This window comes from Pinus tabuliformis, chromosome 5_1 (genome assembly GCF_031772625.1).
Source record: "Pinus tabuliformis cultivar Carrire ecotype Pingquan chromosome 5_1, CPIR1, whole genome shotgun sequence".
Lineage (NCBI taxonomy): Eukaryota > Viridiplantae > Streptophyta > Pinopsida > Pinales > Pinaceae > Pinus > Pinus tabuliformis.
The window spans coordinates 654953048-654967102 of NC_142305.1; positions in this window are offsets into that span (position 1 = coordinate 654953048).

Genomic DNA, 14055 nt, shown 5'->3' on the forward strand with positions numbered 1-14055 from the left:
ATCTGAAATATTTCATCTTTTAACTCTCTACACCTACAATAATTCTAATATTTCTTCAGAAAAGCTCCTTTCATTTGATCCCAGTTATTTATAACACCTCCAACCAACCCCATAAACCATCATAAAGTAGCCCCTTTCAATGCAGAGGGAAATAATTTTAGCTTTTGGGGAATGATAGTATAGTCATATCCTCTACACAGCACATCAAATTCAAATAAAAATGCATCTGGATCTTCTGATGTAAGGCTATGGAATGTAAGGATGTGCTGGATTGGAATGGCCTTCATGGCTGCATTAGCTGCAGTATCTACAATGGGATATTGCAGTGTGGAGGTTTGGGTGTTTGGCTGGTTTTGGGCCATTTGGTCAAATATGTGACAATAACCTTCTGGGATGTCTAGGAGGGTATTCCTAGGCTGGCTAATAGGAATGGCCTTAACAACACTTCCTTGGTCTAGGATAATGAGAGTTCCTTGCTGAAATAATGTTTGGGGGGATTCTTGGATAATCTTTACAACACTTCCCTTATCTGGGCTGCTTAATCGCTGAATTATCCCAAGAGGAGATTTTGGTTCTTTAGTTTCCCCTGTTTCTCCTCTTCCCTCATAGAGATTACTAAAGTTCCCTTCTTGCAATGATTTTGGACTAGAATTTTTGATTTCTTGAAAATATTGCCCCTCAGTTTGGCTATGCACCTCAGCAAAGGCTACAGATGGTCATGCTGTGGCCTAAAGGGAACTAGTAGGTTGTCTAGAAGCAACTTTTCTAGGTCCTACTGAAGGTTGAGATTCTGCTTTCTTAATGATTTCATATATAAATGTTGATCGGCGAAGGGTCATTGGCCCCTTAGCTTTTTTAGGCTTGGGTAGTGGTTTAGGATTATTTTCGGGCTATTTCTGCTTAATCATACACACAAATCAAATGCTAATTTCTACCCAAAATAGCAACAAATCTATAGGAAGGTGGTCAAGGGAGAAGGGCTGTTACATGCTCCATACGTAGGTTCATAACTTCCGTTTTTAAAACCCAATTCTCTCCTAGTAGGTACTTACACTACCCTAAAAAGAAACAAATGGCTACGCTCTTCCCTGGCAATGGTGCCTAAATGTCGAGCAGTAAAAAGGGCCATTTTCACCTCTATTTGCCCTACACTGATTATCAATCCAGGTATGATTTTTTATCTCAAAGAGTGTACTCAATCCGAGGTAGTCATTTGTCAAGGTAATGCTAATAGTATAGTGCTTTAAATACAAGAGTAAATGGATGCTTGGAATAAATTCTACTGTCAAAAAGAAACTTAACACTCTGAGACTTAAATCATCACTACAGCAACTTATTAGTCAAGGGTGCAGTAATAATAACTCATCCCTTTGTAAACTGATGTAATTGAGAAGCAATTTAGGGGAAAAGATCATCAACCTGGGAATTGGACAACAATTGTCAATGTTCACTACAATTTTAGATCGTTATATGCACATCAAAGCAATGATAATTCAAATAATATGAAATGAAACAATGACTGATCTATTTAACTCAATTGAACAGCAATGCTTTAACCTACGAAAATGAAGCAGTAATTACAATCTTCACTCAGAAATGATTTGAACAGCAAACGGAAATGGGACGGCAAAATAAAGGAAGCTACGAAATATTGAACAACAACTTGAACTAAATGTAAATGCACAACAAACTAAATCAAATATTACACGCAACACTTCTCTGTTGAAGAAACAGTAATCTGAGTTTCGGCATAACAATTGTTAATCACAATTGTGAAGAAACAACAATTGCGATCACGGTGGAGTAGTAGTCCCAATGAACAACAATCACATCTAGGAGTAAACCATAGATAAATAGACAATAATACCTATTTATAAATACACAACAGTATTACTCTGTAATAGAACAGGAACAACAATGTTACACAGTAATATCAGTTTGTTAAGGGAACAACAATACAATATAACTTCAGAACAAATAACATAACATTCATGTGCAGAAAATAACCTTACTATTCAAATAGGAATCGAAATATAACAGGGCTAATACATGAAATAATAAGGAACAACAAATTACTGAACAAAGTGGATAAGAGAAATCAAACCACACACGACTTGGAATCAAGAATTAATGGTACACGAAGCAAGTGATCGCTCTTTTAGAGAGAGTCGATGATCAAAGTTTCAGTTACAATAGTGAATTTCATAAAAACAACAATAGTCTGTTCCCTAGGCTAGAAATTTTGTCCCTTCTTATAGCAGCCGAGCAGAGATATCAACGATACAGAAAATCATTAAGGTAGCAATCCCTCAGGATCAAGAGATCCTGAGGGATTTTCCATACTGTTAGCTCTCAGGTATCTTCTCGTTCTCTTGCTCCGATTTGGCATCTCATCTTCCTTTTCCTGGCTTGTATGCTCCAATCTGGATTTCCTTGTTTGGATGCGGTTCCCTGTCAAAGCGACAACAATTGATTGTGTCTTGTCGTTTCCTTGAGAATGGTGATTTTCTGTTTTCCTCTTTTTCTGCATAGAAAAGGGTAATTATTAGTCATCTTACATTGCACACAAATATTCTAAATTTTATCATAATATTTCACCATATACCTATTTCATAATGTAAAGAAGTTATGCATTTGAAGAAAGGATGACAAAATAAGTGGTAATTACATACCTTCTCTAGTGCTCAACAATGTCCTTAATATGAAAAGTATTGTTTCATCAAGATCATGATCCTTTGCCTTCTCATATTTCTACAATATCTCGATAGGTTTTTTTATCTTTCCTCTAAGCCTATTTATTTCTTCTAGGGCACTAACAAATTTTTCGTGAAGGTTTACTTCCCCATCAATATCATCCTCATCTAAATTTGTTTGTCTTCTTCATTGTATTCATCTTGTTTATTAAAAATATTTCGATTAAATATTATGAAAATAAGCTCTTCTTGACAATATTAGATGCATATACATCACTCTCTTGTAAGAAACTACTATCTTCTCTAGAACAAAAATATTTATTCTTGGAATACTTACTTCTTTTGAGTTTATAAGACTTGATTCTATTTCATACTCTTCTTTGTCATCATTGTGCTCACAAATTCCATATGTGAATTTAGTAGAAAAATTCCCCATTATTGATCCGTAAATTTCCATGGATATTCCACTGGACAATTTATCAAAACGGAGCCATTAATATTATATTAAAAATCTAAAATTCTACATTATTATAGTTTTAATAAATTTCTATACATGTAGATTTTACTATAGTTAGTGCATGCATGCGAATGGAAATTATGTAGAAAATAGAGAATGGAAAAATAAAATCACACACGTAGTTAAGACACAAGATATGCTCTGGGAAACCCTTTTGGAAGAAAAGTTGGCTGGAAGGTGATGCTGCTCCACTCTCTTTCTTTATTTGTGAATATGGCTACAAGTACAAAGAAGTATGGCTTATGGCCCGTGGATTGCTACAGTGCATAAATCATCTCTTTTTTCTCTACCTCCTATCCACCCTGGCTAACTTTTCTTATCTATGGAACAAACACACTTGAAATAATGGAATACCTCTTCCTCCTTGTGGCCCAGTTATAACACAACCCAATAGCCTACTAGTGGTTAAGTTTGAATACATCAACTCTTAACTAGAGTTACAATATAGACTCTTCTAGATTATTTTATATCACAATCATGTGGCTATCCACTTTTTCCATGAATAATGGGGGCTGACATGACATTCTCTTGAACCATGGTGGTGAAAACAAGATGACCAACTTCTGAGTGGCATAGCTTTTGTATAAAGACTCCAATTAATGTGCTTCTTGCATCATTGGAAAGATATCTATGTGTAGAATAGCATGAAAACGTGTTATTTTAAAGAAACAAATGTTTACCCTTAAAATAATCATTTGATTCCTCAAATCACTCTTAAAATGTTTTAGACCCTGCTTTCCTAAACTAGGTCTCGTCAGTAAGAACGGTCTCGTGAACCAATTCCTCCAATTTGTCCACTCTGAATGCATCGAGATGGATGAAAAACAATATAATGATCCAATTTGTATCAATTATACAAAAATTAAAATATGTAAATGGTAGCTTAACATTGTATTTTCCAGATCCTCTTTTTAACTTTCTTACAAACTATGCTTCTTCTGCATTTGATTCATTCCTAGAATGTTCAATGGCTTTAAATTCTTTTATTTTCTTTGAAAATTTTAAATTTGTTTCCATTAGAGTTGAATTTCATTTTTTTATCCTAATTTCCTATCTAGTGAGAATGGCATGTAGCTCATCCATATTCATATTTTCCAAATTCTTCATTTCTTCAATAGCTTAGACCTTTGCATTAATTCTTAAGGGGAGAGATATCAATATCTTATATACAATCATTGATTCCTTAAAATTTTCACCAGGTCTGCTAATAGTATTGACAATCTCATCCAAATGAAGGAGTTAGATTGTAATATCTTCTTCATCCTTCATATTCAAGCTCTTAGACTGTCTTCTATAGGTTTGAATCTTTGATCTCTTCACCTTACCATATCCTTCATAGTTTTTTTAAAGTTTATCCCTAATGTTATTTGTCGAATCACAATGCATTAATTTTTTTTAAAAATGACTCTAATAGGCCACAAAAGATGGAATTTAATAAGATGGAGGAGTTTTAGGCTATTGATGATAAGGAGGGAACTTGACCTAGGACCTGGCGGTGATGGAGGACCGTGGATCCGAGTAATGATGTTGTAGGTTTTGGGGCAGACACACATATGTTTGCCCTACTTTTGGTCTGGGTTTCATTGAATGTTTTGATACTTTCGAGGCAGGGTTTTATAGGTGGAACTATTTTCCATTTTTTTCCATTCTCATGCTTTTTTTGGGTGACCAGTAGTGGTTTAACTGTACTACTCTATAGTTTCACTCATCATTTCATTTAGCATGCTCGTGGTGTTAATTTTATCCTTGGTTTCACATTAAGCTTCTTAGTTACTTGGGTTTTAGGTCATCGGGGATGTACTATTCTCGAGAGATTCCTCCACATTGGATTATCTCTAGGTATTTTAGCCTTCTCAAAGCTTTCACTAGTCGGTTTAGTTAGGTGTTAGTTTTTTTTAGTTTCTCCTCATTTCATATTATGAGGATGGTCAACCTGATGGACTATGTGGATTTGGAACTGGCACCGGAGGATATTTTGTCGATATGGGGTTTGGAACCGATGCAATAGAATATCACAAAGGTTTTCTTGCCAGCTAGGTCTCCACCTGGAAAAGGTAGTAGTACAGAGCTAGCATCGCATCTTAGCAGTGGCCTAGGGTTGTTGGAGGAGTCAAAACCCCTATCCAAAAGGGTGGTTTGTTGGTTTCTGTAGTCTAAATTTCTTGAAGGTTAATATGGTGCAGTATTGGTAGGCATATTTGTCGGGTTGTCGACGGAATTACTGGTAAGCCTTAAAACCCCTCCTGTAGTCTCTGTTTCTAGGTTTCTAATGGGTTGTTTGGAAGATATCATTAGAAGTATATGGCTTAAGAGAAAGGAAAGGTTCAAATCCTCTTTAAATGAATTTTTGGGGGAGGAAGGGTCATCTGCGAGTTTGAGCTTGTACAAAACATATAACTGTAAAATTCTCTCTCTAGCATGTGCCATTAACCTCTCGCAATATTTTTTTTTTTAGATGCTGAGATTGCTAGTAATGGGGAGAACTCCTTTATTGGCTTCCCTGAGTTAAATTCTTCGGGTGGACAGCCACTCCAGAAAGAATCTGGGAATGAAGCGATAGGGTTTGCAGCTCTTCTAAGCCAAGGGTTGGAATTGGTTGGTCATCTAGATTTGGGTTCCCAAGGGTTGAAGGAGGGAATTCATGGGTAGGAACTAGATTTTGAGGCTCTGCAGGACATTAATTTCGTATCGAATGTGCCATTGGAGGGTTTTCCGTGCTTTGAAATCCAAGAGGGCGAAGAGAAAACTTCAAAATTCCCTTTAGTTAATGGTCATTCCTTGTGCCTGAAGAGGAAGAAGGGGAAGGTGATAAGAAAGAAGATGAAGAAACTGAACTTGATCCTAGTGGTCGACATTCAGATGGATGAAGTTATGGATGCATCTAAGCGCATCATAGTGGGTTGGGTAAAGGGAAGACAATTTGCCACAAATTTCATTAAGGAATGGATAAAAAAGGATTGGAGTGGAGGGCTAGATTAACAGACTAAGGTAATATGTTTGACCAGGGGTTGGTTCATGGTTAGATTCTCTAATATCGAACATGTTGATTGGGTGCTTGAGAGAAACTGGGGTTTTGGGAAAGCTCTGATTTTCTTTAAAATATGGACTCCCCTCTTTGATGCTCAAAGAAAAATATTAGGAGAGATCCCCGTGTGGGTGTGTCTATCTGCACTTTCTCCTCATATATGGTCTATGGATGTCTTCGCGGTGATTGGGAACATTCTCTGTACTTTTCTGGAAGTCAATATGTCATTTCAGGTGACTAAGGAAAGAAAGGTGGCATTTATACTAGTTAGGTTGGTCCTGTGGGAGGGTTTGGCAGATATGATGTGGATACGGGTGGATGAACACTCTCTCACTCAATTGTTCAACTATGAACAACTACCCTATAGATGTCATCATTACCACAAACATGGCCACTTGGAAAGGTCATCCTTTGGGGATTAGACATCAGAGGAAGAACATTGTGGAGTTGGTACAAGAAATGCACGAGCAACCTAAGGACGTAGTTATAAAGAAGTAAAAAAATCCTGGGGAACAACAGGCAGAGGTTTTGGTTTAGATTGTAGTCACAGAGGTTCAACAGGCAATATTTGATGAGGCTAAAAGATCTACAACAATACATCTGCAGGATGAGATGGTAGAGGTGGAGGCATATCATCCTACAGGTACTGTCTTTTCTCCTCCTCTTTCTGATTCGATTATGTGTATGCCCCTTGTGGATCCTGTTCTTGGGCCTAGTCCTTCTAGTCCTCCTATTGATGGTTTTTCTACAAAGTGAAATATTTCTTTAGCCCTTCACAGTATCATTACATCGATCCTGGTTTTAAATCATTCTGGACCCCCTTTGGTTGGCTCTGGTCTACCCCTCCCTTAAGATATTTTCCTTGGCAAGCCCCATTATAACATTTGGCCCCGGGACAAAAGAGACCATCCTGATGAACATGTGGGTGGTCTCGCCCTTACCCATGATACTGTGGGTTCCCCCAACACTCGGTGCTAGAAAACAAGCATTTCAAAAGCCCAAGAAAAAGATAAAATTGACACATTTGATGGGAAAATCATGAGCGTCAATATTGCAACAAGAATGTTGCAAATCCCAAGGCTACCAACTTTGATTATCAACCCAAGATTCATACAAACTTAAGAGGTATCAACACTATATGTGTAGAATACAATGCATCCTTCCTTTCTTGTCATGATGTAATGGAGTGCATGTAATGAAATCAAATCCTAACTAGTTGTAGAAATGGAAATGCTTGAAATGGAAACCTTAACCTATTGCAAGAAGGAAAATACAAGGAAAAATTATTTCAATTACATAAATTAAATATAATTAACAAAATATCAGTCATTACATTTCAAAGAAATTAGATCCATTGACAGAGTTCATTGAATGTGGCAATCAAGAAAATCATTATTCTATTATCCAATTCATAAATTTTTCCATTAACCCAATTCACTGAGATGTTTTTCATGGGTAAAAAGGAAAGTCCTAAGTGGTGTTTATTCCTCCTTAACCATTTATTTAGAACCTAGGGGTCATCATTCAGCCCAAAGGGACAAAAAAACCCTTTTTTAGTGAATCTGAGAAGGTATATAGACGATGGAAAAGTGCTACAGGAATCTTCTACAGGAAAAGGTTTGCTACAGGAAGATATAATTCACCAAATGACCAAGAAAATCAAATCCAAATTGGATGGGATAAAAATTTTTATTGACTAGCATGTCTTAGGTCTCCATTCCAAGTGGAATCACTCAAAAATACCCCTGTTAACACATGCTAAAAAATAGAAGAAAACTACTAGTCTAAAATCTAGAAATTTGAGAACTAGTGAGCTAGTTAATCTATCAAATGCATAACCTAATCAAGTGTGAATGTAGTGGGGTAAATTTTTTTATTAACTAGATTTTTTTTATTTTTTTTATCCAATTCAATTGGAATCAACTCGATTGTAGCTCATTAGCATGTTCTAAGAAATATCACAAATTTACTACTATTTGCCACAAGAGACTTCCAGAAATTTAGATTTGGGAAGAAGAAAACTAATCCCAGTAGCTCAATGATTACTATGACCTTCCAAATCTGTTCAAATGATGAAATCATGTTTTTGATCCTACAAAATAACTTACTTCAACCATTTAACCCAATCCTACAACAAGAAATCCTCAATACTGAATGAAAAAATAGAAAAAGACAAGAACAAAAGATGCATGTGAATAAGAAGTGAAAGGAAGAAAAGTAAATGACACAAAAGGGCTTTGAGGCTCCAGGGATAGAAATACCCAAGGAAACTTAGAGTCCTATGAAGGATACCAATATTTACAAGCTGAACATGGCACCAATCTTCATTATTTCCATCAATACAATTACATCCTTGCAAGAAATGAATGTGGAGCTGCAAAATTATGAGTTCTCTCCACAAAAAGACTAATAAAAATCAACCCCTAGAGGAAAATTCACCTTGGTACTTATAAAATTTTTTAGAAAACATTCCCCATGAAAGGAGGAAGTTTTCCCCTCCAAAATCCCTCAAATACTGGATCCGGTTCCCAACACTAGGAATCTGCATTAAATAGCAGGGAACACATTCCTAGATTTTATCAATCATTGGCACTCCAGAATATGTGTAATAAGTTCAAAATATATTGATCCTCATGTAGTAGGGAGAAAGTCCCTAAATTATCTCCTCCTCCAAATCTCCATAATCAGCCCAATATTCTCACAATATTATACAAAAATAAATAATATTAGGCACAAATATGAAATTCTCCATAAACATTCCTAATGATCATATTAAAGCTAGAAAACAATTATTAAGTGTAGAAGGAGAGGTTTAATATAGCCTTCATGTGCCTAAAAAAGGTTAGATGGGCCTTAATTTATGTCTAATTTGGAGGCCCACCATACCCCCTGCTGAAACTGTTGCTATCCTCTGAGCAACCTATTCATCCTGCTCGCCTTGTTGTTGTTATGAAACTAGCTCACAAAAAGATAGAAAATATAGATAAATTCCTTCAAAATAAGTCTCTTCGAGGGGGCAACCTCGTTTAGATTACACAAATGAACAATTCTTCGATGATACAAATGAAAAGACCTCCTTTCTATATATATAGGAGTCTAAGGGTTCATAATAGAATCAGAGTCGACATAACAATAATAATGTAAGGGCACAATAATAACAATATGGGCACTACATGGGCACAAAAATATAATAAGTGGGTTGTACTAATAACGATAAGGGGTTACACTAGTACTATAGGGACCTAACATGCCCCTCTCCTTCAAAAGTGTTGTCCTCAATGCTTGAGTAGTTCAAGATGCTTATGTATACAATTTTTATCCTCCATGTGGAATCTTCAGCGAGTAAGTTCTTCCACTTGATGAGATACTCTGAAATTGATCAATTTGGTAGCTGTCGGGTTCTTGTTTCTGTGACTGCTCCAGGTTCCAGTATTACTTTTCCTTCCTTGTCAAGTTATGGCAATATTGTTCGAACTGGGATCTTCTGCAACTTTTGAATGAGTGGCCACAATTCTTCATCCTTCTTCCATTCATCCCTTGCTTCGTTTATCCAATCTTGTTGGAAAATGGAAATAGCACAAAATAATGCTTCCACATCCTAATCCTTTCTTGAGAGTGCCTCTGCAACAACATTTTGCTTCCCTTTTTTGTAGATGATTTCAAAGTCATAACCCAACATATTTGTGGCCTATTTTTTCTGTTCTTCTAAAGAGAATCTTTGTTCTAAAAAGTATTTAAGACTATCATGATTCATTTTTACCTTGAAGTGTCTTCCCATTAGCTAAGGTCGCCATTTCTTAAGTTGATGTAGTGTTGCCAACATTTCCTTCTCATAAATAGCTTGCTTGACATGTAGCTGTAAAAATACCCAATTTCCTACATCAAAACATCTTTCACTGCGATGTTGATCTGCCTGTTGTTTCATTTGATTTTGCACCAAAGTGGCGTTATCCTTTAAAAGTTGGAGAATTTGTTGTTGATTCTCGATGTGATCTTTCACTGCTTGAATATTTTTCTTCTTGATATGTCCTTCTATCTTAAGATTTTGAGGAGTGGTAATTTATTCTAATGCATTACAATATATGGTCATATTCATTTCTTGATGCTCGATGTAATCTTTCACTTCTTGAACATTTTTCTTCTTTATATGTCCTTCTATCTTGATAGTTTGAGGAGTGGTAATTCCGGCCAATGCATTACAAGATATGGTCGAATTCATTTCTTCTTTCTCGATGTCATCTTTCACTTCTTGAACCTTTTTCTTCTTGATATGTCCTTCTATCTTGAGAGTTTGAGGAGTGGTAATTCTTTCCAATGCTTTACAAGATATGGTTAAATTCATTTATTCTTTCTTTGGGGTTGGTTCCTAGTGTATATCCTCTTCTTTTGATGTTTCTTTATCCTTTTCTTCCTCCTCTTCATAATCTATGTAAAATAATTTCTTCTCAACACACTTATGACCTTTAGTGTATTTTATATCATAATTGTAGCAAAGCCCTTTTTCTCTTTTTTTTCCAATTGTTGTGCTGTAAATCTTGTAGATTGTGGAAGGCTAAGAGAAAAAACATTTCCATAATTATGGTCATGAGTGGTGGGATTCCTTGTTTCCATAATTTCATTTTCAAATTTTCTTGCGAACCTGAATTCCTTCTCCAATGAATCAGGTTCCCAAAGATGAACCTCATGTTGAATATTATCATTTAAAGTCCCTATGAAGACATCAATCCTTTGCTTCTCTGGAATATAATTTACCCTTATATTCAATTTTTTAAAGTCCTCAATGTTCTTTTCCATTGAACCCTCTCATTTGAGATTGATCAATTGACTAAAGTAGGTGTTTGTCTTTGTATCCTCATACCGTGCTATCATTTCCTTCATCAAAATTGACCACGTGATAAGTGGTTTACGAGAACAAAGCCCTTCATACCATAAAAATTGATATGGATCTAAATATAAAGATGCAATATGTACCTTTTGTAACAGTTTCACCTCATGTAGATAAAAATATTGCTCCATCTATAGTATCCAATTTAATCGATCCTTGCCATCAAACTTCCTCATATCGCCTTTTCTTGATTTTAGGAGCTCGATCTTGAAATGACTGTAACTTGATAATTACATATCTCCAATTTCTAAAATTATGTCCTGCAGCAGCCCTCTGAGTCTTATTTCTAACCCCGCAAGTTAGATCAAGATTGGATTCTATAAGGAAGAGTTCTGTAAAATATTCCACAATGACTTGATTATAGACTAGTTCAGTAGGGTGAACTTGTATGAAGTGCAACGTGTCACTGTTTCGACCTTAGGTTCTGAAATTCATACCCCACAAACTACAGCCTGTCTTCTTTCTATCAATTATTACGAAATTTGAATAATATTCTTTAAGAGAGAGTTATGATGATTTTCCCAAGGTCACTTGTCTGGGATGTAATTCAGGGGTCTGCATAAACCATAAATATCTTGGACCATATATCTACAAATATAGCTAAGAAAATTCTGAAATTCAGGCTCGAGCTTCACCAAGATTTCATCTGAAATGGGTTTTAATGTTAGAGTCTGAAACTTTGTATAAAAACAAGTATAACAGAAATTCCACGATGGCCTATTTGAGATGGAATTCTGGAGTGTGAAAAAACCCTAACTTCCTCATATCATATCACCAAAAATATAGCGAGACAAGGTCTAAAATTCAGACCCGATGTTCAGCGAGATGTCGTCTCAAATGGGTTTTTTTTTTAGCTTCTGAAACATCATAGAAAACAATTTATAGTGAAAATTCCATGATGAACTATTTGGAGAAGCGAAACCCTAGAATCCAAAGCTCTGATACCAAATGTTATGAAACCAAATCACAAAAAGATAGATAAGATAGATAAACGCCTTCAAAATAAGCCTCTTTGAGGGGGAAACCTCCTTTACATTACACAAATGAGCAATTCTTGTATGATACAAATGAAAAGGCCTCCTTTCTATATATAGGATTCTAAGGGGTCATAACATAAGCAGAGTCGACATAACAATAATAATGTAAGGGCACAATAATAACAATAGTGGGCTTCTATGGGGCACAATAATAATAATATGGGAACTACATGGGGACAACAATATAGTAAGGGGGTTGTACTAATAACAATAAGGGGTTACACTAGTAGTATAGGGACCTAACAGTTGTTCTTCATGTATGCTAACATGTTTCATGCTTTATTTTCTGCTCTATTTGGTGCTCTTTCTGCTCCTCTTCTTCCTACCGCATGTTTCTATTTGAGTTTCCTAAGAAAGCCATACTGTAGGTTGAGGTTGCTTCTTTCCCTCAGGTGGTTCTTCAACTGTAATGAACTGTGCACAACCTAAATCCTGTAGAAATTAAAGTTTGCATGCCAGGAGGTGGTGGGTCCACCTTTTATTTCTTTTATTTTTATTTTTCTTTCTTCTTTTTTCATTTTTTTTCCATTATTTTTTCTCTTCTTTTCAACTTTTCTCTATTTTTTATTTCATGTGAAATAAACTCAAAGTGCTTTGAGTTAATGGGGTTGGACCTCACCTACCTCTTCACACTCCTTGTCCTTCATCACAACTAAATGATTACATCCCACTTTCTCAATTCGTCTACACTTTTGTCTTGTCCTCTCCCCCATGTGTGGGTGTCATAGTGGAAAAGTGAAGTTAATTTCTAGATAAGTATAAGGTTTATCTGCTACAAACCTTGGCTATAAAGAAATATTCCTTCATACACTTGCAATGTTTTTCAATCTAAAATAACTTCGTAAGAAAGGTTTAAAGGATTTCATACCTGAGCCTTACCCTTGATGTGTTTTTGCAGGTGATATTGAGGTTGCTCATATGAATGTTGAAGTTTCCTTTGGTGGTCCTAAAGCTACTACTAATGATCTTCAAGTTGCATGTGATAATCTATTGGAGGTCCTATTGTTGATAGCCTTGAATTTGGAGGTATCCTAGGTTTTTGTTGTTGTTGTTTTTGTTGCTTCACATCCATGGTTAAAATGTTGTTGCTGAGCTTCATAACATGATTATTTTGAAGGTGTTGACTTCCTTTGTTTGTTGATGCATAGGTCTTCATAGCATGATGCTTTTCTCTAATTAATGTAATATTTTTTGTGTGCAGACCTCTTTGTGGCATTCAATCTATTATTGTTGGAGTTGATGGATGCTAGCCCAAATTGTAAACCTCTGTCTTCCATTTATTGTGAGCAACCTATCTTAGTCAAAGCTGACCTTCTTGTAGTGTTGGGCTTGGCCATGGGTGATTTTCACCTTCCCCACACTTTTCACAATTGTCATACTCCCTTCTAATGCTTCATCTCAACATTCTTTTCTTCCAAAAGCTCTCAGCCAACTTCATGTATTAGTACAAGACATCTTGTAGTAGTTCAGGACATCCTATAGCAGTTTCTTGTAGCAAACTTATTTTTCCCATATATCCCAAATGTTATACTGAATTGATCTGCAATTTTCTGATCATATTGCCATCATCCTTATGCACCTCCCCATAAAAAAAATATTGGCCAATGGATGGACGAATCTTAGAAAAATAAAAAATGGTTGTAGGTGATGGAGGTCAATTTCTCAAACATTGTGCATTGGAATTTGCTGAAATTGCTTGGGTATCTTACCATCATCCATATGCACATCCCCATGAAATAGCTTAGAAAATGGATGCATGAATATCGAGAAAATTTAAAAATGGTTGTAGGTGATGGAATCAATTTCTCAAAAAGTGTGCACTGGAATTTTTTGAAATTGCTTGGGCATGTTACTATAATCAATATTCAAAAAAAGAAAAAAAAAAACTAGCTCAAACT